Here is a 24,496-nt window from a genome sequence, read left to right on the forward strand (position 1 = left end):
CATTAATTGTGATAAATGTACCATACTAATGTAAGATATTAATAATAGGAGAATAGATGGTGCTGGGAAAACTGGGTAGCCACATGCAAAAGAATAAAAGTATACCCCATCTTACACCATACATAAAAATCAACTCAAAATGGATTAAAGATTTGAACATAAGATGTGAGGCCATAGAACTCCTAGAAGAAAATATAGGGGGTAAGCTCCTTGACACTAGTCTTGGCAATGATATTTTGGATCTGACCCCAAAAAACAAAGGCAACAAAAGAAACAATAAGCAAGTGGGACTAAATCAAACAAGAAACAATCAATAAAATAAAATGGCAACCCATGAAATGGGAGAAAATATTTGCAAACCACATATGTGATAAGGCATTAATGTCAAAAATGTACGAGGAACTCATACAACTCAATTGCAAAAAACCCCAAATAACCCACTCAAAAAATGGTCAAAGGACTTGAGTAGACATTTTTTTCCAAAGAAGACCTACTAATGGCCAACACATATATGAAAAGGTGCTCAACATCACTAATCATCAAGGAAATGCTAATCAAAACCACAAGGAGATATCACCTCATACCTCTTAGAAGTCTGTTATCAAAAATACGAGAGATAACAAATACAGGCAAGGATGTAGAGAAAAGGGAACCCTTGTACCCTGTTGGTAGGAATGTAAGCTGGTACAGCTACTATGGAAAACAGTATGGAGGTTCCTCAAGAACTAAAAATAGAACTACCATATGATCCAGCAATCCCACTTCTGGGTATATATCCAAAAGAAACAAAATCACTATCTTGAAGAGATATCTGTACTCCCACATTCACTGCATTATTCACAATAGCTAAAGTAGGGAAACAACCTCATTGTTCATCACTGGATGGATGGATAAAGAAAATGTATTAAATATATTCAATGAAATGTTATTCATCCTTTAAAAAGAAGGAAATCCTGTCATTTGTGACAAGAATGAAACTGGAGGGCAATATGCTAGACAAGAGAAATAAGCCAGACAGAGAAAAACAAATACTACATGGTATCACTTATATGGAATCTAAAACAAGCAAACAAAAAACCCCATCAGACTCAGAAACAGAGAGTAGAATGATGGTTGCCAGGTACTGCAGGGTGGGGAAAATAGGGAAACGTTAGTATAAGGGTACAAACTTTCACCTATAAGATGAATAAGGTCTGAAGATCTAATGTATAACATGGTGACTACAGTTAATAATACCATATTGTATCATCAAAATTTGCTAAAATTATTGTCACAAAAAGTAATAATAAATATCTGAGGTGATGGATGTGTTAATTAACTTCATTTGGGAATTCTTTTACAATTTATATAAAATTATGACATTATACACTGTAAATATATTACAATTTTATTTGTCAATTATACCACATTATAGCAAGGAAGGAAGGAAGGAAGGGAAAAATAACTTATCCCAAAAGGGCCTGACCTAATCAGGTGAGCCTTTAAAAGGAACTGAGCTGTTCATGAAGAAAGATTCAAAGCATGAGAGAAATTCTGCTGTCCTTTGAAGTAAGTTGCTATGATGTGAGAGGGCCAATGAAGGGTGCCAGGCAGCAAGAACCGGAGAGCAGTGTTCAGGAACTGAAATGATTAGGGTTATGATTTGCCATGCCTCCTGTATCATATATCTAGGTTCCATATATGCTTGAGTCTGTCTCTGGGCTCTTAATTTTGTTCAATTGCTCTATTTCCTTCTCCTTGCACAAATACCACACTTTCTAAATTGTTATAGATTTAAAGCAAGTCTCTGTATCTGTTAGGACAAGTCTATTATTCTTGAATTTTTGCTCTTTTACATGGATTTTAGAATTTGTGTAAACAGATTCACTTTCCACAGTAACTGAGTTTTAGGGAAATTATGTTGGCTATACTGCTGAAAATGTTCACCATAGCCATTCTTTTCAATACTTGTAATAAGTGCTTTGTTTTGAAATAATGAAAATCTTACCAGTTTTGTACAATACATAATACGTCCCTGCACATGTATCAAATGCAAAAGCAGCTCTTTGATTTTTCTACGGATTGCAGATCAGGGTGGCAGAAGCACCAAAAACAGACAAAACCCTTTTTGTCAAGGGTGAGAAAAAATGTAAAATTTTATTTCAAGCGCACCTCCAAAAGGTATGCTTTAGAAACTGTCAGAGATGAAATGAAATGATTTTGCTGATTTTGTCCTTTACCTATGAAAAGTTTTTCCAGTTTTGTAATCTTGGGCCCCTGAGACTCATTACTCTTCCAAATTTTATGGAAATCACTCATATAAAGGAGATATCAGATCTGACTCCACACCATTTATTCTTGTCTCACAAGATAACTGCCAAGGGGATCAGGAGGGTGAGAAAAGATGATAATCTGTGTCCGGAAAACCGCCAAGGGAAGCAGCTCTGAAAACCCATGACCTTGTTTCTTCATCAACTGTTCACCCCCAAAGGGATTTAAATATTTCTGGCTCTGAAAATACCACAGTACAAATGTGCACTCTCTTCCCCTCAATGAGGAAATGCTGAGAGACATAATCAGAGTTCTTACAACTAATTTAAAAATTGCCATATCTAAGTAAGTTTTTCAACAAACATGTAGCTTTTACAGACTTGTTTTATAAGGCAGAAATGAAAAAACACATTCCACTCTAGTGCACAGGAAGCTCTGACTGTATACTTGCAAGACTTGATGGGAATGTTGGGATATTCTAATTCCAAGGTCAGATGTGCTCTGACGGTGCCCTAGGAAAGCTTGCTGACGCCGCACAAGGTAGGTTAGAGTGGAGGAAAAGCTATGGAGTCTTCTGCAGTAATTTCCCCTGTATATAGTGTCACTACCTGAGCTAACTTGTAGCTCATAAACATATATGTAAATACACACACACACACACACACACGCTGTGTATGTCTGCATTACAAATCAGAAAATAATGCAAACTGAGATACGGAGCCAGAGTTTACTGGGTAACATTCATCTGCCAAGCCCAGGGCTAATCTAAAACCCGAAAACCAACTTGTTCAATTGGTTATTCATAATTATGCTCTTAATTTGAATTTTGAAAAAATATAATTGGCACCTAGGAAGCACTTTCACAGATAACACCCCTAGAATGTTAAGACTTTTTTTTTTTTTATAACTATATTTTTTCTTCCCTCTCTTTGTTTTGCCAAGTGCTATTTAAATTTATTTATTTATTTTTATTTATGGCTCTGTTGGGTCTTCGTTTCTGTGCGAGGGCTTTCTCTAGTTGTGGCAAGCGGGGGCCACTCTTCATCACGGTGCGCGGGCCTCTCACTATCACAGCCTCTCTTGTTGCAGAGCACAGGCTCCAGACGCGCAGGCTCAGTAATTGTGGCTCACGGGCCTAGTTGCGCCGCGGCATGTGGGATCTTCCCAGACCAGGGCTCGAACCCGTGTCCCCTGCATTGGCAGGCAGATTCTCAACCACTGCGCCACCAGGGAAGCCCCTAGAATGTTAAGACTTTTAAGTAACTATTTCAGATCTCAAATTTTATACTTGGAAAGAAGATATCCCCCAGCCTCCTAGTCCGGCAAACAATGCATAGCTCTAATTCATCAACTAATGCTCATCTCTCCACTTTCTTGGGCCTAATCAGACACAGTGCTATGTGTCTATGGGCTAGTACTGTTTTTCAAATTATTTTTGTAACTTTGGTGTCAGAACTTATGGGCTATACAGGTGCTTTTCAACAAGGCTCTTTCCCAGGTCTGGTTGTTTACAGTATCTGACTCTAGTTGATGTAGCAAACATTCCACCTGTCTGTGTTATTTGAGAAAGGGGATCAGATCTTATTCATCTTTGAATGTTCCACAACAGTAGATCAGTTCTTTGCAGATAATAGGTTATTTAGTGACTGTTTATTAAACTGAATTAAATAAAATTGAATAGATCATTTTAAAAAAGCATGGAAACATTGCTTTTTGTGCAGTTCTATCCGTTGCCTTAAGCTCCAAATGAGCATACGATGCAACAATTCTGGTCTCTGCCAACATAAGAGAGACCAAAATATTTAACCGAATTAGGATTTCTTTAAAGACTCTTTAACTATTAGCCATTCCTTACACCTTGCTTCCTACCTTCTTCGGATCACTGGTTCTCAAAATTGGTTGAATATTAGAATTATTTGGGGGAACTTTGAGAGGTTTTAATGCCCAGGTCACACCCAGATTAATTAAATAAGAATTTGGAGGATGGTACTCAATCATCAGTAATTTTTAAAACTCTTTAAGTGATTCTGATTTTCAGTCGATGTCAAGATCACTGCTTTAGATGAAGGTGAATAGTAACTTGACAGTCATTCTTCCCCCATTTTTCTTCCTTACATCTTGAAGCAAGCATCAACCCTCCCATAACTTGAGAGGGTTAGAATAGTATTTGTTTTAAAGTGACGCTGAACATAAACCTCTAAGCTTCCTAAAATTAAAATGAGGTCCAGGCCACTGGTGGCAGTTTTCCAAATACAGAGAACACTTAGTACTATAACTTTAAACAAAAACTTTAAAATTTTTTCAGCAGATTGTGTTTCAAATTAATTAAACCTTTATCAGCATATGGAAGTTACAAGTTACAGATTCCTTTTCCTTCCGACTCCTTTTCTTATTCATTCTGTTCACACATATTCTTGATGTGAGAGGTGTTAATTTACAATGGTCTTCATAAATTATCTTTCAGTTATCGTTATTTTGGGCCTTGATTACAGCATTTAAATGTTTATTTGATTTTAACAATGTAATACAAAATAGTTCTTTCAAACAGGTTAAAGGGAGTTGCTAGAAATGAGAACTGGTATCTCCTCTAGGTCAAATGAATTCCCTTGCTGCTGATACATGTTTAAAACAATAAATCAGTATGCATCAGAGATACAAATTATTCATCCTGTGGTTCTTCTTATTCTGTTTTCATCTTTCATCTAAACCAGCACATTTATGAGATTCTTCTTCACTGGAAATCTCGACATTAGTCAAAATGTTTCAAATAATTTTTTAAATAAATAAATAAATTTATTTATTTATTTATTTATGGCTACATTGGGTCTTCGTTGCTGCGCGTGGACTTTCTCTAGTTGCGGCGAGCGGGGGCTACTCTTCGTTACGGTGAACGGGCTACTCTTTTTTGTGGTGTGAGGGTTTCTCATTGCGGTGGCTTCCCTTGTTGCGGAGCACGGGCTCTAGGCGTATGGGCTTCAGTATTTGTGGCTCACGGGCTCTAGAGCGCAGGCTCAGTAGTTGTGGCGCACGGGCTTAGTTGCTCCACAGCATGTGCGATCTTCCAGGACCAGGGCTCAAACCCTTGTCCCCTGCATTGGCAGGTGGATTCTTAACCATTGCGCCACCAGGGAAGTCCCTCAAATCATTTTTTTTTAAAAGAAGCTAAAATGCTTCTGACTCGTGACAAAGCAATTTTTTAAAAAAATTGGAAGCTAACTTGTAGTACATTTTTTTTTTTTAGACAGTGAAATAGAGAGAAAGTCTTTTTTATTTATTTATTTATTTATTTATTTGTGGCTGTGTTGGGTCTCCGTTTCTGTGCGAGGGCTTTCTCTAGTTGTGGCAAGTGGGGACCACTCTTCATTGCGGTGCGCGGTCCTCTCACTATCGCGGCCTCTCTTGTTGCGGAGCACAGGCTCCAGACGCGCAGGCTCAGTAATTGTGGCTCACAGGCCTAGTTGCTCCGCGGCATGTGGGATCTTCCCAGATCAGGGCTCGAACTCGTGTCCCCTGCATTGGCAGGCAGACTCTCAACCACTGCGCCACCAGGGAAGCCCTTGTAGTACATTTTAATGCTACCCCTCTCCCCTCAACTTATCTTGGGCATTATTTTTGTATCTCTTCAAAATAAGAACTGATTATAGACCTAAGAAAGAATGATTTTGCTTTGCTGTGATCTGGTTAAGGGAGTAAGTTTGGTGTAACCTAGTATAGTATTACCTGACAATACAACTAAGAAGAATAGTTGTTCTTAATTTCAGGAGAAAGACCCTTAGAGACATTCCTCTAATAGAGGTATTGCTTATAATTTGGAATAGGTCATTAGTTTTTAGAGCAATTGTGCTAAATACAGCCAAATAGTATACCTAGATATGTATTCACTTATTTATTTCATAAGTGTTTGCTGACTATCTACAATATTCCAGGCACTTCTTCCTGAAGTTACAAGTTTGAATATTATAGAGTCTCTGCCCTAAATTTATGAAACAGTACAGGATACTGTGTCCTGGTGAGAGCTCACCAAACTGATATGGGGGAAAGTGTTCTTTTGTAAAATTATCTGTATATCATCATTTTTGTTACTTTGTTTTTATGCATACAAAAATGCTTGAAAACAGAGTGCAAGTTCCATATATCATTGTGTTTTACATGTATAGGGAAATGTTATCAGGTTGTTTTGAATATGATAAAGATATTGCCTTTTTTTTTTTTTAACCACAAAAAAATCTAAGCTTTTTGCATGGTTTTGGATGATAAAGTCTTCATATAATCCTTTTCTGGAATTTCATCAATGTCAACAACATTGTTCTAATACAAGACAAGTTTGGGGTTTTTCTGTGCAGCACATCAGTGGGTATAGGATAAAAAATAGAATATTACTCTCTAAAGTGGTCTGGGAATATAAATGTTTTAAAGCAATGATTCAGAAGAAACTTTAAAGCAGTTAATGTAGACACACTTCATGGGAGTAACAAAGACTCTTAACACTGATGTAGATGCTTTATAAAGCTATGCTTGTTATCATAGAGAAGAAATGAAGGTCTGGAGGGGATTGGGGCAGAGTCAATAAACATTTACTGATAATACAGTTTTTACTTGATTCTCTGTAGCTCAGGGAAGCTCATCTTCTAAAGCAGAAGCCAAATCAGGATGTCACTCACTTGAAAGAGTTAAATCATTTGGTCTCTGTGTCCGCTCCCCTGCAGGAACAATGAGACCTGTCATTTCCTATGATCAAAGGAGCCCCTGCAGGCTTTAGTGACACCTTGTACATCATAAAATATTGGCCCACTATGTCCAGATGCAAAATCAACAAGGGGTCTTCAGATGAGCCAAGACCATGTACATGCCATTGGTCTCCAAAGAATCCCTGTGTCGAGGTGTCAAACTTTTCTGGGTTTTAGAATCTGGTAGGGCATCATTCTGTGAATGATTTGAATATGCAAGATGACCATAAGCAGCTTTGAACTTCTGATCCACTCCTAACAATTTAGCGAGGTGATGGACTAGGGGAACAAAAACAACCATAACTAACACAATGAAAACATATGCCAGGCACTGCTCTAAGAGCTTTCTATATCTTAACTGATTTAATCTTTAACACAATCCTGTGAGGTTGGTACTATCATTATATCCATTTTTTTTTTAATTTTTTTTTTTTTTTTTATTCTTGGCTGTGTTGGGTCTTCGTTTCTGTGCAAGGGCCTTCTCCAGTTGCGGCAAGCGGGGGCCACTCTTCATCGCGGTATGCGGGCCTCTCACTATCACGACCTCTCTTGTTGCGGAGCACAGGCTCCAGACGCGCAGGCTCAGTGATTGTGGCTCACGGGCCCAGCTGCTCCGCGGCATGTGGGATCTTCCCAGACCAGGGCTCGAACCCGTGTCCCCTGCATTAGCAGGCAGACTCTCAACCACTGTGCCACCAGGGAAGCCCTATTATATCCATTTTACAGATGAGGACACTGAGGCAAAGAAAGGCCTAACTTATGCAAGACTTGCCTATGTTACCCAGCTAATAAGTGGGGAAACAGGGAAGCAAACTTAGCCTGCCTCCAGAGTGTGTGTGGTTAACCGCTATACAATGCTGCCTGTCACACAAAATACCGCTAACATCAATCTGCTTCAAATCTAAAAGTAAACTGTTTACAATTATGGTTTCAGGGAGTAAGGAACAAAAATAGCGGTTGAACAAAAGTATTAGGAAGAGGTAAAGAAGAGAGAGAAAAAGACAGAGAATGAATGAACAAAGATATTCTAAAGCCAGTGGCGGGGGGCAGGGGAGGATACCTTAAACTGTAGAATAATTTTGTTTAACCCTAATCCTAGCAAAAAGATGACACATAATGTTTTAAAAAGGTCATTGAGGCAGGACTTTGAGAAGATACAGAGTGTCACAAACATCAGTGATATGGCATTATAGCTCCAAAAGTTCAGGAATTATTTATGTTTGGGAACTATATATTTATCTTCTCAATATTTCTTTAAAAGTTAGTACATCTTAAAGTGGATGAGGAAACAAGTTTGCGGCAGAGAGCTTGACTCTAGTGGAGCTTCACTCAGGATTTGTCTTCCCAGTATGCTTGTGAAATTTCCTGCTCTCTTTACTACTGTGTGAACTTTATAATCCAGAGGAAGAAATCAGACCCTCAAATTGTCTTTCTTCATCTGGTGACCTTTTGCTGTGGCCAAATAAAAGCATTTGACTTCTTTGTGATTCCGATTCTCCCTATGTTAAAATGAGGTCAAAGGATCATTTCGTACTTTCTTACCAAAACAACAACAACAACAAAAAACACCTGGTGCTTTGAAACATATATTTTGAGACTTTTGAAAGAAAGAGGATAAGAAACCCATGAAAATAACATGATTACTGAGAGATCTTAGAATGATTTAGAGTTGGGGAATTATTTAAATAATTTTAAGCTTTGAGTTTTATTTGATTATGCTATATTTTGACACTATTCAACGTATGACATAATAGAAACTGACATTACAAAATATGATGTTTTCCAACCCTTCTGCATGAATTAACTTTTGGGGACTGTTTTCACTCTTGGTGAGCTCTCTGGGATCTTCCTCTGCTTCTTCAGGGCATTTATACCCTATTAATGCAGTCAAGCCTTTCAAGAGAAACACAAGTCATTTCCTTCAAAGTGGACATATTTCTAATCCCTTGCTTATTCCAGATGTGCTACTGAGGACTTTTCAGAAAGCCATAATGTGACTTCCCATCCATCCTCCTATTCTCAAGAGTAAAACTCCTGACAAAACCCCTGCTATATATTGTACATCAGGCTTGAGTGAAAGAAAAAGACCTACACACAACTCGCACACTTTCAGGTGATAAATGGAAGTGAAATGCATTGCTAGTGAGGAAGACAACCTTTCTCCCTAGATGGGGACCACAGTCCTGCAAGTCCTGTCTGTGAAATCAGGAGTCGTCTCCTTGAGTAAAGGGACAGGGAACTGAGATCAGATTATTCTAGGATGGAAACTATTGACTTATGGGATGTTGAGAGGTATGGGGAAAATGGATTTATTCAGAACATTCAGGCTTTATCAAAGTCAGCAAGCAAAAGGCGAGTCTTCTAGGTAATTCCCTTGTGGTCCAGTGGTTAGGACTCTGCACTTCCACTGGAGGGGGCACGGGTTCGATATCTGGTCAGGGAACTAAGATCCTGCATGCTGCGGGGCGCGGCCAAAAAAAAAAAAAGCAAAGAAAAACCCAGCGAGTCTTCTAGTGATTTTATTTATTCTGTACTCTTCTTCCTAAATCTTTCTGTTTAACCCCCTGCCCTGCCCAGTATATTTTCACTGAACCCACCCACCCCCAAATGCATCAGATACTACAAAGTCCCATGCAGGTTTGTTTTTTAATCTGCTATGATTCTGAGTTTATTTGTTTTTCCTGGAGCTTTCTGTTAACATTTATCTTCATCCTATACTATTTTGCTATTTATATGCAGTCATTTAACCAACTCATGAAGTTTATTCTTTTTCAGTAGATCTCTTCCTCTCCCTCCTTCCCTCCTTCCCTTCCCCTTTTCTCCTTCCTTCCTCCCTTTTCTTCCTTCCTTCCCCCTTTCTTTTCTTCCTTCCTTCCTCTCTCCCTTCCTCCTCCCTCTCCTCCTCTTCTTCCTCCTGTTCCTCCTTCCTTTTCTGTACCAAATGCCCTTTTGAACAAGTGAATTAAACTAAATATCCTTATCTGTCTGAATGCTTTTCTGAAGCTTTTGTATCATATACATCACACAAGTTATAGCATTTTTTGGAATGTAAAAAACAGAGTGTTTCTAAGAGGTTAAGACTCAATACTTTTTTGTGGAATGAATAAACCGTGGAAACCACTATAATTTCATAGCCGTATCTAAATAACATTCTTTTTTAATATATTTTTTATTTTTATCTCGTAAGCTTTCATTTGCATTTTTTAAATTAAAGTTAATTAATTTATTTTTATGGCTGCATCAGGTCTTAGTTGCAGCATGCAGGATCGTCGTTGCGGCACACGGGATCTTTTGTTGTGGTGCGCAGGCTTCTCTCTAGTTGTGGTGTGCAGGCTCCAGAGCGTGTGGGCTCTGTAGTTTGTGGCATGCGGGCTCTCTAGTTGAGGCGCGTGAGCTCAGTAGATGTGGTGCGCGGGCTTAGTTGTCCTGCAGCATGTGGGATCTTAGTTCCCTGATCAGGGATCAAACCTTCATCCCCTGCATTGGAAGGTGGATTCTTTACCACTGGATCACCAGGGAAATCCCCTAAATACCATTCTTGAAAAGGACATCTTTAATTATTTTTAACTTTGTGTATTCTTTAAAAACACTACCTGATTGGAGTTTGAACAGACATGATCAGGGCTGAGATAGTGTAGTCTAGGGATTGAAAGCAGGGATTTTCAAGTCAGAAGCCCAAAGTGTGGGTCCCTGCTTCTTCATGGATAGCTTGTGTGATCTTTGGTGGATTATTTAATTTATCTAATCCCCTGGTTCCTCATCTGTAAATTGAGGATAATAATTCCTGCTTGATAAGATTATTATGCTGGTTAAATAATGTGGGTAAATTTTTTGCAGAGTGTCCAGCATGTTACTGTTTATTGTTAGATTCTCTTTTTTTTCTCTCTTTTTTTTTTTTAGTTACCAACAACAACAAAAAATTAAGCTAGTTCTTGTGTTCCCATATACTGGAATGGAGATGGTAGGAATAAATAAACTACAAAACCTATTGAAAGATTTAAAACTTGATGGTTTTCGTGATGGTATTTAAACACTACAGATGAAGATAGAAGAGAGATGTTGAAGACACAAACCCTACAGGAGTTCAGAAATCATTAAATACTGTAAGATTAGGTCCATAAAGAAAAAGACCTGGGAGTAAAATCCACAATGGTTTTATAAGAAATATTATAAGGAAGGCAAATTAAAAACATAAAAGATTGAAAAAATATGACCTTGTAAGAGTGCGTACGCATGCATAAATGTAGGGAACAGAGGAAATGATATAAGCAGAGAGGGAGACGATTAAGGAAATGAAGCAATGGCTATTTAACAATGCTGTAGGAACTATTTGTTTTTCATTTATATGCACAGCCCAGATAACCTTATACACTGAAAAAAAAGTGAAATTTTTTTCATGTGATTCCCCTTTTTATAAGTTTATCCCGTGCTACTTCCATTATAACTCTATATATGACAGTGTATCTCTTGGGAATTGTTTGAATTCTCATATCAGTTTTTAGGAACATTGCTGTAACTCTGACAACAGAAATAAGGAAAGTTATACGTCAAAAAAAAAAAAAGTTTATCCCACCTTCATATCATCTGTTAGTTTATTTCTAAATGGTCTTGGTGTTGCAGGCTTCTCCCTGATATTCTCATCACTACAACTGATTAGCCCTGCCACATGCCCTCTCTTTCGCTCTTCTGGCATCCTAGCCGTTCTGTGAATCTGTCATACTTGACAGAACACGTATTCCTTTGCTAAAGGTACTTTCACAAAGAATTCCTTCTTTCCACCTAATATTCATATCTAAGTCAACTATGTCTTCTCTGGGATATCCTTTTTAAAAAACGTGTAATTGTACATTTCACTTGTTAGAATCTGTTGTGTATTTATGATTTCTACTTTTATGCTTATCAAATTCCTTTAATTGAATTTTAGGCTTTTTAAGGTAAAGAATCTTATATGCTGCTTCATTTGTATCTTCTACAGTAAATAGAAGAGAAGTGGCTCAGTAAATTGTTGATTGACCAGCATTTCCCAGTTGCTAATGTCTCCAATTTAGCACTAGTTTTTTAATGATTTACACACAATTATTTGTATTCATACAGCAATTTACCAACACAAAAATATAACCAATACTACTCATATGTACCATATTTTTATTTGCATTAAAAAATCTTTCTTCTAGAGAGCTTTTTTTTTTTTTTTTTCAATTTTGGCATTCTTACTCATAGGTCTTCCATTAATGCAAAAGATAATATTTCCTTTTCAACCACAAAGACATCCTTTTGCTCATCTAATTAGGTCCTCTTGATTATCCTTTGAGACCTATCATCCATGTCAGGAGTTAAAGAATATTTTGTTCTCATTTATTCTACCAGGATCTCCTTCATTAGTTTAATTTTGGATGTATTCTTGCAGTGAAGCTCTTTGATCTTTGGTCATGATTCATTAAATAGCTCTTCTGAAATGCATCCCTCTTCATCTTGTAAGATGAGGGCCATTCCAAATCTTACTTATTTTGCAAGATCCATTTCAAATGCTCCTTACTTCATGATACAATTCACAATTTGTTTCTCTCTTGAATTCTTCATCACTCTGATTTCACCTGTACCATTGGACATCCCATTTTGCTTTTTATTCATTCAAATTCATTGAGCACCTTTCATTTCTTGGGCACTATATTCTGTCACAAAGACACAAAAATGAATAAGATAGGGTCTCTGGCCTCCAGGATGTTGCAAACAAGTGGGGGAGATAAAAAATTTTATGGAAAGTTTGGTAATGGTACTACACACAAAATAGTAAAGGAAGCAGCAGAGGGAAACTTTTTCAGTACTGGGGCCCCAGAAAAGTCTATCCAAGAAGCTGCTGTCTAAGCCAAGTCTTTAAAAATGATTGTGGAGTTGGAGAAGGTGAGCAGAAGTATTTTGGATAGTGGGGAATGCTGAGTTGTAACGGGATGGAGCATATAGTGAAGAGAATTACATACACTTTGAAGGGTTATTTTTTGTTTTCGTTTTTGTTATTTTGGGTTTTTTTTTTCCCAATTATAGAGTGTGTGCTGAGAGTGGAAAGAAAAAGACTGAAATATACAGGACCAATTTTAGAGGGTTTTGTGTGCCAGCAAAGGGGTTGGGTACTATCTGTGGGTAGTGAGGGTTATTGAGTTGTTTTTTCAGCAGAGAAACGATATGGTTGGAATTGAATTATGAATCAATTATTATTGAAATTTTGCAAAGAGTGGTATGAGGACACAGTACTGTAGACAGAAAGACTGATTAGGAGGCAGTTGCAGGAGCCCTGTGATGGAGGAGTATTTCCCAGATTATGGTACTGGTAGCTGTAAGGGAGGGAATGAATTGAGAGAGATGGAGGATTTAGAATCTGAAGGACTTGTTGATTTATTGTACTGGAGGGTGAAAGTTAGGAGGAAATCAAGGATGACTCCCAGGTTTTGAGATTTATAGTAGGTCTTCAATTTGCTAGACCAACATAGAGGATGGTGGAGGGGGGCAAATGGAGGGAAAGAGAGAGAGATAAAGGATGAAATAGAGACTGTTAACCACAGAATGGTCAAGAGAGTGGATGACAGAAATGCAAAGGAAATAATGAAGAGGCCAGTTCACCAGTGAGAGACTTTCTGTTCCCAGGCCTTGGAGAAGGGCCCTTTTGATGTGATATGGTCATATGTTCAGTATAATTTGCAAAGGTGAGATATTCTAACTGTAATGGATTTAAATTGTTGCTACTTTCAACTCTCACTTCCCTTTCATCGTGTGTCTCCTTTTGTTGAGTGGTGTTGGAGTAGTAGGCACAGAAATGTGAAGTTCATTTAGGAAAACATTTAATGTGAGTTTACTGGGATATATTTATATAGCTTACAGTTATTTCCATGTATAACTGAGTTATAGGCTCCCTGGTGCAGGGACGGGTTCCAGGAATACTCCCATCACACACAGTGGACCCATGTATCTTCCTGGCATGGTGACATTGACAGCAAATTACCTTGCTAAGTGTCTTCAGTTCAAAATATATTTCAGATGAGTCATTGTGCAAGAAGACTAACAGCCCATGCACAAAAGAAAATTGATAAAAGTTTTCCCAAAATGAAAAACAATCCTGCATTATGCATATGATATTAACAAAATGAATTATGAAGCTGAAAGGAACTCTCCTATGTTATCAGTATTAAAAAATATACAAACTCCTACCAAATTTGTCCGAGGAAAAACTAAATTATTCTATTTACAGAAAATGTTACAAAGTCACTGAGTTAGGAACAGGTAATCAGAATATGCAACTGTAAATGTAGAAAAAATAATTATAAAAAGTTTATTAAGCATTTAGTTAATAAAAATATAAACTTTCTTTATTTTATGATATAGTTTTAGATAGCTTTTTAAAATTGGTCATTTGTTGTGATTTCTCATCTAAAGAATACTAAATCTGGATCTGCTTTTAAGGTTATTGAAACCAGTCAAGGGACTCTGAAATGAAGGTGAGAGACTAGTCTCAACAGGAAACTGAAGAAACCCAAATGTTTGGTTAGACTTATGGTGAAGAGGAAGTCTGAGATCCAGACTCCCAAATCTTAAATGGACATTGGCCATGAACAAGAGGTACTTTATAGAGATTATGAGGAAACAGATTGGAGTTGCTGAAGGCCTGCGCCACAAAGAATTACACATCCTGTTTGCTTGTGTACGTTCTCATTGCTGGTCTGTGTATTTCCTAGCAAAGGGTATTACTCTTTTTTGTCTATTCACTGTGTTGTACCCAACACAGTGCATTACACATAGTAATACATGTTTTTGGCTTGACTTCCAAGACATTTTATTTTGTAGCTAGAACTTCATTGCCTCTAAGTAAACATTTCATTGTGCCATTTCTCTTTTATATCATTTAACAACTGAAGCATTTTCCTTTTGAGCACAGAATTCATTTTTGATCTTTCTTTTCTCCTTTTTTTACAGCTTTTAATTGCTATTTTACTATTTTATTTTTCATATTTGAATAGTTACTTTGTTTTCTAGAATTTGACCTCATACATATAACATGGCCTCACTATACACATGGAGTTTCTTATTTTAATTTTAATATTTTTGAGCCACAACTGAGAACTTGGCACAGAATAAAATAGAGAGAAAGGTCTAGTTCCTGCCCTTGGGGCTTTGAACTTCATTACACTGTGTTCACTGCACTGAAGTGTAGTCTGGGCCTCTTGCCAGGGATGGTCACCTCTGCTGCTTAATACCAGGCCAGGGACGGCTTCTTTCTTCCCCAAGAGCGGATGGAGCTCTGTCTATCTTGCAACATCACTGCAAATAACACTGCCCTCTTTCTTTGTTTTTTTTTTCTCACTAACCCTTCTTTTTGGGGGTACATCTAGTTAAATACGTAAAGGTCAGAAAAATATCATACTAAAGGAGATTAGAGAGAAACAGTTCTGAGTGATGAAAGGCCTGAGATGTTGTCTGGAGTAAGTAGCTAATGTACAGAAAAGGTGTGTTTGTATTTTGGTCTAAGAATGGTGAAGTTTGCTTACTCAGAATGGTAGCAAGGCTTAAGGTAGAAAAGGAGCCCACTATGGTATACAATTAGCTTGAAATTTAATTTTTTTTAAATGAAGAGCCTCTAAAATTGAGTGTAGGACTTGCATTCATTTTATAGTATAACATAATATGCTTAGAATCACTGTATGGAATGAAGCTTAGGGAGCATTTAGTAGTAATTTAGTAATAAATAGATTTCTGTTATTATGCTGTGCTTGCACATATTGTTTAATCAAATTGACTAATCAATATATTGGGGTGGAGCCAATAAAAGGTTAAATTGCCCATTTCCTTCATTTTTTTAAACTGTTGGTAAGTATTTAATTGCATTAGATGCTTTGAAATAGTAAAATTATGAGAAACACTCTCAGATACTCTGCTGCTTTGTCTTATTGGTAGTTGTATGCTTTCATAAATTGAGAGGAATAATTTCTTCCTCTTATTGCACTTGTCCGACTGTGAGGAACATATATCATCAAGTTTCTAATGAAAATAATTTATCTAAGGAAGCATAAATACTAAATTCTAAAAAGTAAAGAAGCATCAAACTGTATTTGAAAGCCCAAGTTCACTGCAAATAGCCATTGCTGGTTGTTTAATAAACTGCATTGTCTTCTTTGTATAAAAAAATTCTGCCTCAAAAAGCAAAAATTTTATAGTGACAAAAACTGTGTGAAATTCATATGATGTCAATTAAGTTCATGGGCTGAAATTTTAGTAGGATTATAAGATTTTATAAACTGCAATAAGTAAAACCTTAAAATAAAAATAGTCATTATTATCTGACTTATGTACCCAAATTTTGTAAATGACACTATTGCCTAATTAAACCTCTGAGTCTAACCCATGGATCCATTCACCTATTTTAACTTGAACCGTCAATGAACAAGTATACATTTTAAAATTCATTATTCTATGTGTCCTACTGAATCTTTTATAGTCAAGTAAACTATGTATAAGAAAATTAACAAATATACCTCAATATAGGAATATTTTATGTTCTCTCTTCAGATTTCTACCTAGAGAAATATCAAAAAACTCTTTAAATTCAAACCCGTTATATAGCTCAGTGGTTATGAGATCAACTTCCCTATTTTGTTTAATATATTGTGAATTGTTTGATAATATAACGAGTATCACACCTATGTCTGAATAAGTTTAAAAGGAATAAATATTATATTAGATGAAAACAAATCAAGGAGATGATACGTAAGATAACTATGAAGGCCTGTAGTCAGGGTTAAAAATATCACACTCAGATATTGCACTTAGGGAAGATCTACTCTGATAGAAGTTATTGTAAAGAAGACTTTAGTTGTCTATAAGCTCAGTGTGAGCAAAAAATTGTGATTGGATGCTAAAACAAGGTTGTAAACATCAGTTTGCTCTTAAGTCTCAATGGTAGGAGGGCAGTATTTGGATCAAAGAAGGCAATAGTCCCGTTTTCCTGTCATTCACTGCCACTGTGAACTTACGGACTATCATGTTCAGATGGAGAAGTCTCATCTTGCATTTAAAAGATGGTAAAAAACCTAGAAATTATGAAACATGAGAAATGTTTGAGGGAATTTGGGATGTTCAACCTGGAAAAAATGATAAAAATTTTTAAAGAGGAATTCTTTGTATCACTTGTTATTTAGAGGCAAATAGAATCAAAGGACTGATGTCACAAAGACACACATTTCAGCTTCATGCGTAGGTTTACCCAAAGTTAGGGTAAGGAATGGGTCTTATAAAGAGGTCGGTTCTCAATCGCTAAAAAGCTTTTAAGAATCTAGATGAAGTTCTAGTAAGGATTTCCTTGTGATGAGATTGGACCAGATGACCAGTAACATTGCCGTCACTGTTCAGATCTGGGAACAGTGACTTCCATAAGCAAATAAGATGTATTCCTGATCTTCTAATGTAGATTTTCTGAGGTTGTACCCCTGGATTTGTCCTCACCTCAAAGGCAGTAAAATGTGACAGACTTTGTTATAAGAACATTAATTACATTGAATTCATTATATTTTAACTTTCCTACCATTTAATTGCCTTAAAGAAGTCTAGGTAACTTGCCTTAAATCACATAGCTAGTAAGTAACACAGAAATGGTTTGCCATGCAAATCAGTAAAAGAATAAGCTTGTAAGTGATGTAGCGTTACAATTGAAGGTTAGCATGGCTGGGGCTCATCGTTGTTTGAAGACCCCAAAGACTTCCTCTTTCAGTACTCAGAGGTGGCCAGATCAGATTCACATTTCACTGAGGCCGACTCCAGAAAGCCAAATTATCGATAAACAATCAGGTGTATGACTGTATATACACTCTGAAAATATTCACATTAATACTCCCTACTCTTAAGTACTTTGGAAAAAGTTCATTGGTAGCCGTTTTATTTATTTACCAAGAAAAGTCACAGTCATGAGATATGGAAATACAGGAGAATCAATACATTGTCTCTTGCTACGTTGTTAGTTCTATATGGTGAATGAGTAAATAAAGAACTGAAGATAGACCAACATGGAAATCATGGAAGTGCTTGGAGATCATGGAATCTGAAGAAGGAGAGTTAGATAAGTCACGCTTTTAATGGTATTACTCTAAGATAGCTGTGCTTTCATTCTGATTGACAAACTGTCTTATATGTATTATCACACTGAAGTTACTTACCAGAAACTCTTGTGACCAAGTTTCCGATCTTTTCCTTTTAAGTTGTTGACAACCTATGTTCTAACCCATAGAGCTGATACATTTTAAAGCTCAGAGGACAAACGTATAACCATAATTTTCTAGTTAGTGAATCTTCCAAGTACTTACCAGAGAATCAAAGTTTGTCTGGCTCCAAAGCCCAATGAAAGTCATGTAAGTCAGGAATAATGTCATCATAAACTATTTGTGATGATTTAAAGAGTATTTGCTTTGGGTACAACTATCAGTTCTCAAACTAACAATTTCAAGGGGAAAATAGAAACCTCTAAATTGCTAATATGGCAGTAAGAATAAACTTGGATGATCAGTCCAGGGAATTAAAAAAAAAAAAAAAAAAGCAGGTCTTTTGGAAGCACCATGAATTATGCTGTTAAATTGTGGCTGGATTCTAATGCAAATCCAGGTTACCCAGGCATAAAAGGCAGCGGCAGTTGGCAAACACTGTGTTATTTATTTTCTGGATAAGCCATCTATCAGACTCTTCTCTCCTCACTGAAATGCACTCACACACCATGGAGAAAAAGAAATTGGTAGGGATGGAGTGTAACCGTGGGAACTTCTTTTCTGAACTTTAGTAGAATCAAGCAAAAATCAAAGTCCTGTGTAAATTAACAGTTTGCTTGTTTGTCTAAACCAAACAAGAGAGAGATATTCATCTGGTTGCTAAGCAGAGAAAGTGGTTACTGAAATGTTTCATGCCCTGTTTGACGAGCCTGTCAGGTGCCTTCTCTGAATCCACTGCCATAAAGCACACCAATTTAAACCTCAAAGTTACAGAAATGGAAACTCATCCTGAAAGTTGTCAGTTATTCCAAATCTCAAAAAGAAAATAAATGGATGGAGAAACCATATTTTACAGGTACATGAGCCAATTAATCAATAGTAGGGATTTTTCCAAAGGCTGGAGCAGAGAGATTTAGAAATATTATCATTTCAAGTCAGAGAACTTCTGCTTTGCATGCTATTCCAAAAAAGAAGAGGGTATTTCTTCATCATAGTTTTATTTGTTTAGTAATTAACAGAAGACTTAGGAGGAGTAGTGAGTATAAATCGTAATCCACACTCTTGAAGATGCAAGAAATACCCTATTATTTTCTGTAAATCAAATTAAATCGGATACAAAGCTCTATCCAGCCATTTGATGGGAATTTAAGTGAATTTGAGATTATTCCCCTCTCCTTTCCCCACTCATAACATAGGGATCCAGAATTATCTGGTACCAGGAGAATAGGCAAATGCCCTTCACATGAATCTATGACCCAAGTCCACAGGTCACCAGGAGGTTATAACTGTTCAAGGTCCTTATCACACTGCTAAGCCTGGAATCCAGAATCTTGGTTGGAGCTAAGAATTCCAGTGTCCCTTGGGCTTCCCTGGTGGCACAGTGGTTGGGAGTCTGCCTGCTAATGCGGGGGACACGGGTTCGCGCCCTGGTCTGGGAGGATCCCACATGCCGTGGAGCAACTGGGCCCGTGAGCCACAACTACTGAGCCTGCGCGTCTGGAGCCTGTGCTCCGCAACAAGAGAGGCCGAGACAGTGAGAGGCCCGCGCACCACGATGAAGAGTGGCCCCCGCTTGCCGCAACTACAGAAAGCCCTCGCACAGAAACGAAGACCCAACATAGCAATCAATCAATCAATCAATCAATCAATCAATATTAAAAAAAAAAAAAAAGAATTCCAGTGTCCCGCATTCACCCTTGAGGAAAGGGTGCACAGTCACTCCTCATAAAGGATGCAGATACTGAAGAAAAACACCACCTGATATATCAAAAAAACAGCAAAAACCAAACACAAATAAATGTATCAGTACATTATTCTTACAACAGAAGTCTTGCCTAAAATGTTTGCTTGAGGCCGGAATTTTTTAAACTGTTTTTTAACTTTCATTTTGAAATAATTTTAGATATCAGAGAAGTTGCTACCATATATAAAATAGAAGACTAATAACGTACAGTATAACACAGGGAACTCTATTCAGTACTCTGTAATGGCCTATATGGGAAAATAATCTAAAAAAGAGTGGATATATGTATAACATTCACATTGCTATACACCTGAAACTAATACAACATTGTAAATCAACTATATTCCAATAAAATTTATTTTAAGTTGTAAAATAGTAATTTTCATATATCCTTCACCCAGCGCCCCCTAATGTTAACATCTTACATAACCACAGTAAAAAGATCAAAACCAGGAAATTAACATTGGTATACTACTATTAACTACAATACAGACCTTATTAAATATCACCAGGTTTCCACTAATGACCTTTTTTCCCCCAGATTCCACATTGCATTTAGTTGTCTTCCTCTCTCCTTAGTCTCTTCCAATCTATGACCATTCTTCAGTCTTTCTTTGTCTTTCAAGACCTTGCAATTTGGAAGAGTATCAGTCAGTTAATTTCTAGAATATCTCTCATTTGTTTTTTTCTGATATTTCATGGGTTATACATGTTCAGAAAGATCACAGAAGTGATTTTGTGCCCTTCAGAGTGTAATAATGTCAATGTCTTACTACTAGTGACAGGACTAGTGATTTCTTGGCTAAGGTCCTATCTGTGGGTCTTGAATTTCTTCCCTGTAAGTTACTGTTGCTTGGGGAAAATATTTGAGGCTACTCCAATATTCAGTTCCCCCTCAAAATTTTATGTACTAATTTAGCATCCATTGGTGGATCATGCCTGCAACAATTATTATTATTTTGCTGTTTGCCTAATGGTAATTTTGTTTTTCTCTTATTCTTTCAACATTTATTAATTGGAATTCTTCAATAGGGAAAATGATGTCCCTTCTCATTGATTTATTTATTCAATTTATATCAGTATGGACTCGTAGATATTTACATTATTCTATGGGTTATAATCCAATAACATCAGAGGTTCAGAATTTTAAACTGTAATAATACCCTATTTCTTTTTTCTTTGTTTGTTTCACAGATTCTCTTTCCTACCATGACTATAGTTGTCTCTAGTTCATTGTAACATGTCTGTTTATTCCATTCTTCTTTTATTGTTTCCGTTGATTTTTCTTCAGTCTTAACCATGATTTCTCCTTTTAAAAATTCTGTCTCTAATATTGTGTCATCCTTTATTAAAAACTTGTTATCTTTTCTCTCCTCCTCTCCCCCAGTGTTGTCATTTCCCCCAATCACCTTCCCTTATTTCTATTTACTTTATGTATAGGGGCTGATGGGCAGAGATATTTTGTCCAGTGTGAACAAAGATAAATTGCCTCTTCCCATCTTTTGAAAATAGTCCATTCGGTCTTTTGACTTTCAAGATGAATGTGAGCAAATTAAAGGAGTCATTCTCTATTTTGCCATCAATTTTCAGCAGGCACTGAGTAAGGTGTCTGCTACTGACACAGTAATGGGTTCTAGTTCTTTTTGTTGTGTTATTGTGATTGACTTCAGAGAAGGAGTGACAATATTTTTTGAACAATTACTGATTCCATCGGTCTTTGAACTAAAAATAATTTAGAACAACACATATTTTACTGCAAGAAAATTAAAGCAAAATTTTGTCTTTTGTATCTCTGTATGACAGTTGCTTAAATCGCCCTTATACTCTTATAGTTAGATCCACATCAAATATATATATTTTCCCTATTCTAACCAGAGGTTATAAATCTGACTTTCTTTTTCAGGTACATCAAAATATATGTCCATGACACATATTTTATTGTGGTTGTAGAAGAGAACTCTTTTTAGGAAAAGAACAGAACCATAAACTCTTTCTGTATTCCTTGGAAATTTCTAACAAAAGCTTATTCAGAACATATTTTCTTGCTTTGAATCGCTAAAAATATCTTTACAAGGATAGACAACGGGAATTATACTTCAGTGAGACAGCAAGCAGCGAAACATACCTCATTGTATCTATATACTTTATTTAGAGAATGGGCTTAGATCTTTGAAATTCTGAATGGTTCATTATAACCAACAATAACAAGTAGAAAGCAGAGACCTTTCAAACTAAAGATTTTGCAAATTCAGCAGTGGAAAACTTTAAAACTTTGAATGTCATTTAAAAGTACCTAAATTATTAAATAAAGATAAAACATATACATGCATCTCAAAAGTATAAATTAATATTTACTTTATTAAACATTAATTAAAATTCCCTACATGTAAAAATCCTGAGGCCATCCATTTAAATACTAACAACCCAGAAAATAACTGTTCTGAGATTCTTTCCTATTCAAAAAAAAGAATCATTAATTAAAATTAAAAACAATTTTCATTCCCAAGAGCAGAAATAGGAATATCAAATAATAACCTAAGAAAGAAATGTGAAGGACTTATGGGAAGGAGGCAAGTTTTAGCTTATGAATATTAATGAAACTCTTTAATAAATAAACATGTGGATGTCATAATCCTGTATAGGAAAACAATATGGCAAAGTTGTGATAGCTACCTCAAGGTAATCAAGGCATGTAAACCCATTCCAAGCCAAATCTTAAAAGATATTGCTTGAACTTGACAACTTTCAAATAGCCTACGTAGTATAGATGAGTGATGTTCATTTTTTTAAGTGTAGCTGGAATGCTTTTTCACGTCACCCAAGTTTTTCAATGTATCTTGGTTAAAACTCAGAGGTAAAATTTCAACATAATTTATTTCAAATTTGGTACACCTTAGTAAGATATTTAGAATCATTTTGTAAAGTAGAAGGAGATATTTATACCAATAATGATGATCCTAATTTTATTTTATGTTATAAAATGTTTAATGTTTTCTGTCTCCTACTAACAAAAAATAAAACTACATGCCAGTTGCCAGACCGATTACATTTTAGCAGTATAGGATTTTCTCTTTCTCCTTTTTTCAGCATACAGGAAATGTTAGATCACGGTAGCTAATGAACTCAATTGAATTATGTCTGATATTTATATTTGATTCACTTTTAATTATTTCCAAGAGCTGAAGTCTGAAGTTCATTACCCAGGCAGTGGTAGACTGAATTAGTCTGAATGGCATCCATTCTCCATTCCTTCCTGTATCCATGTCCTTAACCACTCAACTATACCATGTGCTCTCCCTGTGACCCAGCACAATTTCCCACTCCTAGGTTTGGCCTTGCGACCTACTTTGGCCAATAAAATAAGAAAATAGTATGCCAACTTCTAGCCTAGGCCACAAGAGGCTTACGTGTTTGGAAACACTTGCTCTTTTTTGATCCTGCCATCGCCTTGTGAAGGACATGCTCAGGTTAGCCTGCTCAAATTAGAAAAACAAGAGACATGTGCAGAAAAGCTGAGCCACACCCCTCTGAGCCCAGCCTAGATGAACTGACTCCCAGGAAAATCAAGGAACCTAGTTAAGAAGAGAAGACAAACCCAGTCCAGGCTAGCCTAGATCAGCTGATACTAGAAACAAATGCGAGAAATAAATGTTTATTGTCCTAGGACACTGATGTTGCATGCTTGGTTGCTTTGCAATGGTACTGTATCCTTAGCTAACTGATAAACCCACACAGGTACTGCAGGATTGCCAAGACTTATCCCTTCTGCTTTATAAAGAACTTAGAGTTTATAACTAAATATTTCACTAAACTATGACAAATTAAGTAATAAGAAACAGCTTACTGATTTATTATTTTCATAACACATTAATTATTCGTGATTGACATCATTTTAATCCTAATGACTGCTTTTGGCAATCTCCTTATATATAATTAATTTCCTCAAGTCTTTTTATAATAACACTTGAAAAGTGTATTAATACGTTTGTTTGAATTGAAACACGAAGGCAGAATTTTTCTGACGGAATGTAAGTCTGATTAGCTTGGGGATGCTTGGCTGATTAGGTTGTAGGGCAGACATTCTCCATAAATTTCATAGGTTAATTCTGCAATACCAAAGTATTGATAAAAATATATTTAAAGCATATAATAAGATAAAAAAGAATTTAATACAAAAATATTGTATTAAAAAGAGTGTACTGAAACAACATTTTGATTTGTTCTAACCCTTTTGGGTATATTGGGTTAAGTAATTCACCACTAAATAAAAGAATAATAGGTATAATTTATAGTCATTTGGTATGTGTTTGTAAAGGTTTTTTTTGTTTGTTTGTTTTTTGGTTTACATCCCAGATATTGAGAAAGCATGGACAATAATGATTGGGCAATAAATCATTTTTCAAATCAGGTACTTTCTAGTTCTTTGCTATTGCCAATTCAAAATGCGGCTTAATTAAAAATTGCTAAAAATAATTTGTGGTGATATATCACTGGGATTTTGGACTTCAAATATGTGTCAACCAGACTATAATTAAAAATAA

At 36.3% G+C, this 24,496-nt stretch overlaps 1 long non-coding RNA gene across 1 annotated transcript in view; it reads left to right on the plus strand.

Annotated features, from left to right (window-relative positions):
- LOC309665756 overlaps positions 1-24,496 on the plus strand; it is a 101,972-nt gene that overhangs the window by 69,286 nt on the left and 8,190 nt on the right. The window lies entirely within an intron of this gene.

This window comes from Balaenoptera physalus (assembly GCF_965194825.1).
Source record: "Balaenoptera physalus genome assembly, chromosome: 8".
Classification (NCBI taxonomy): Eukaryota; Metazoa; Chordata; class Mammalia; order Artiodactyla; family Balaenopteridae; genus Balaenoptera; species Balaenoptera physalus.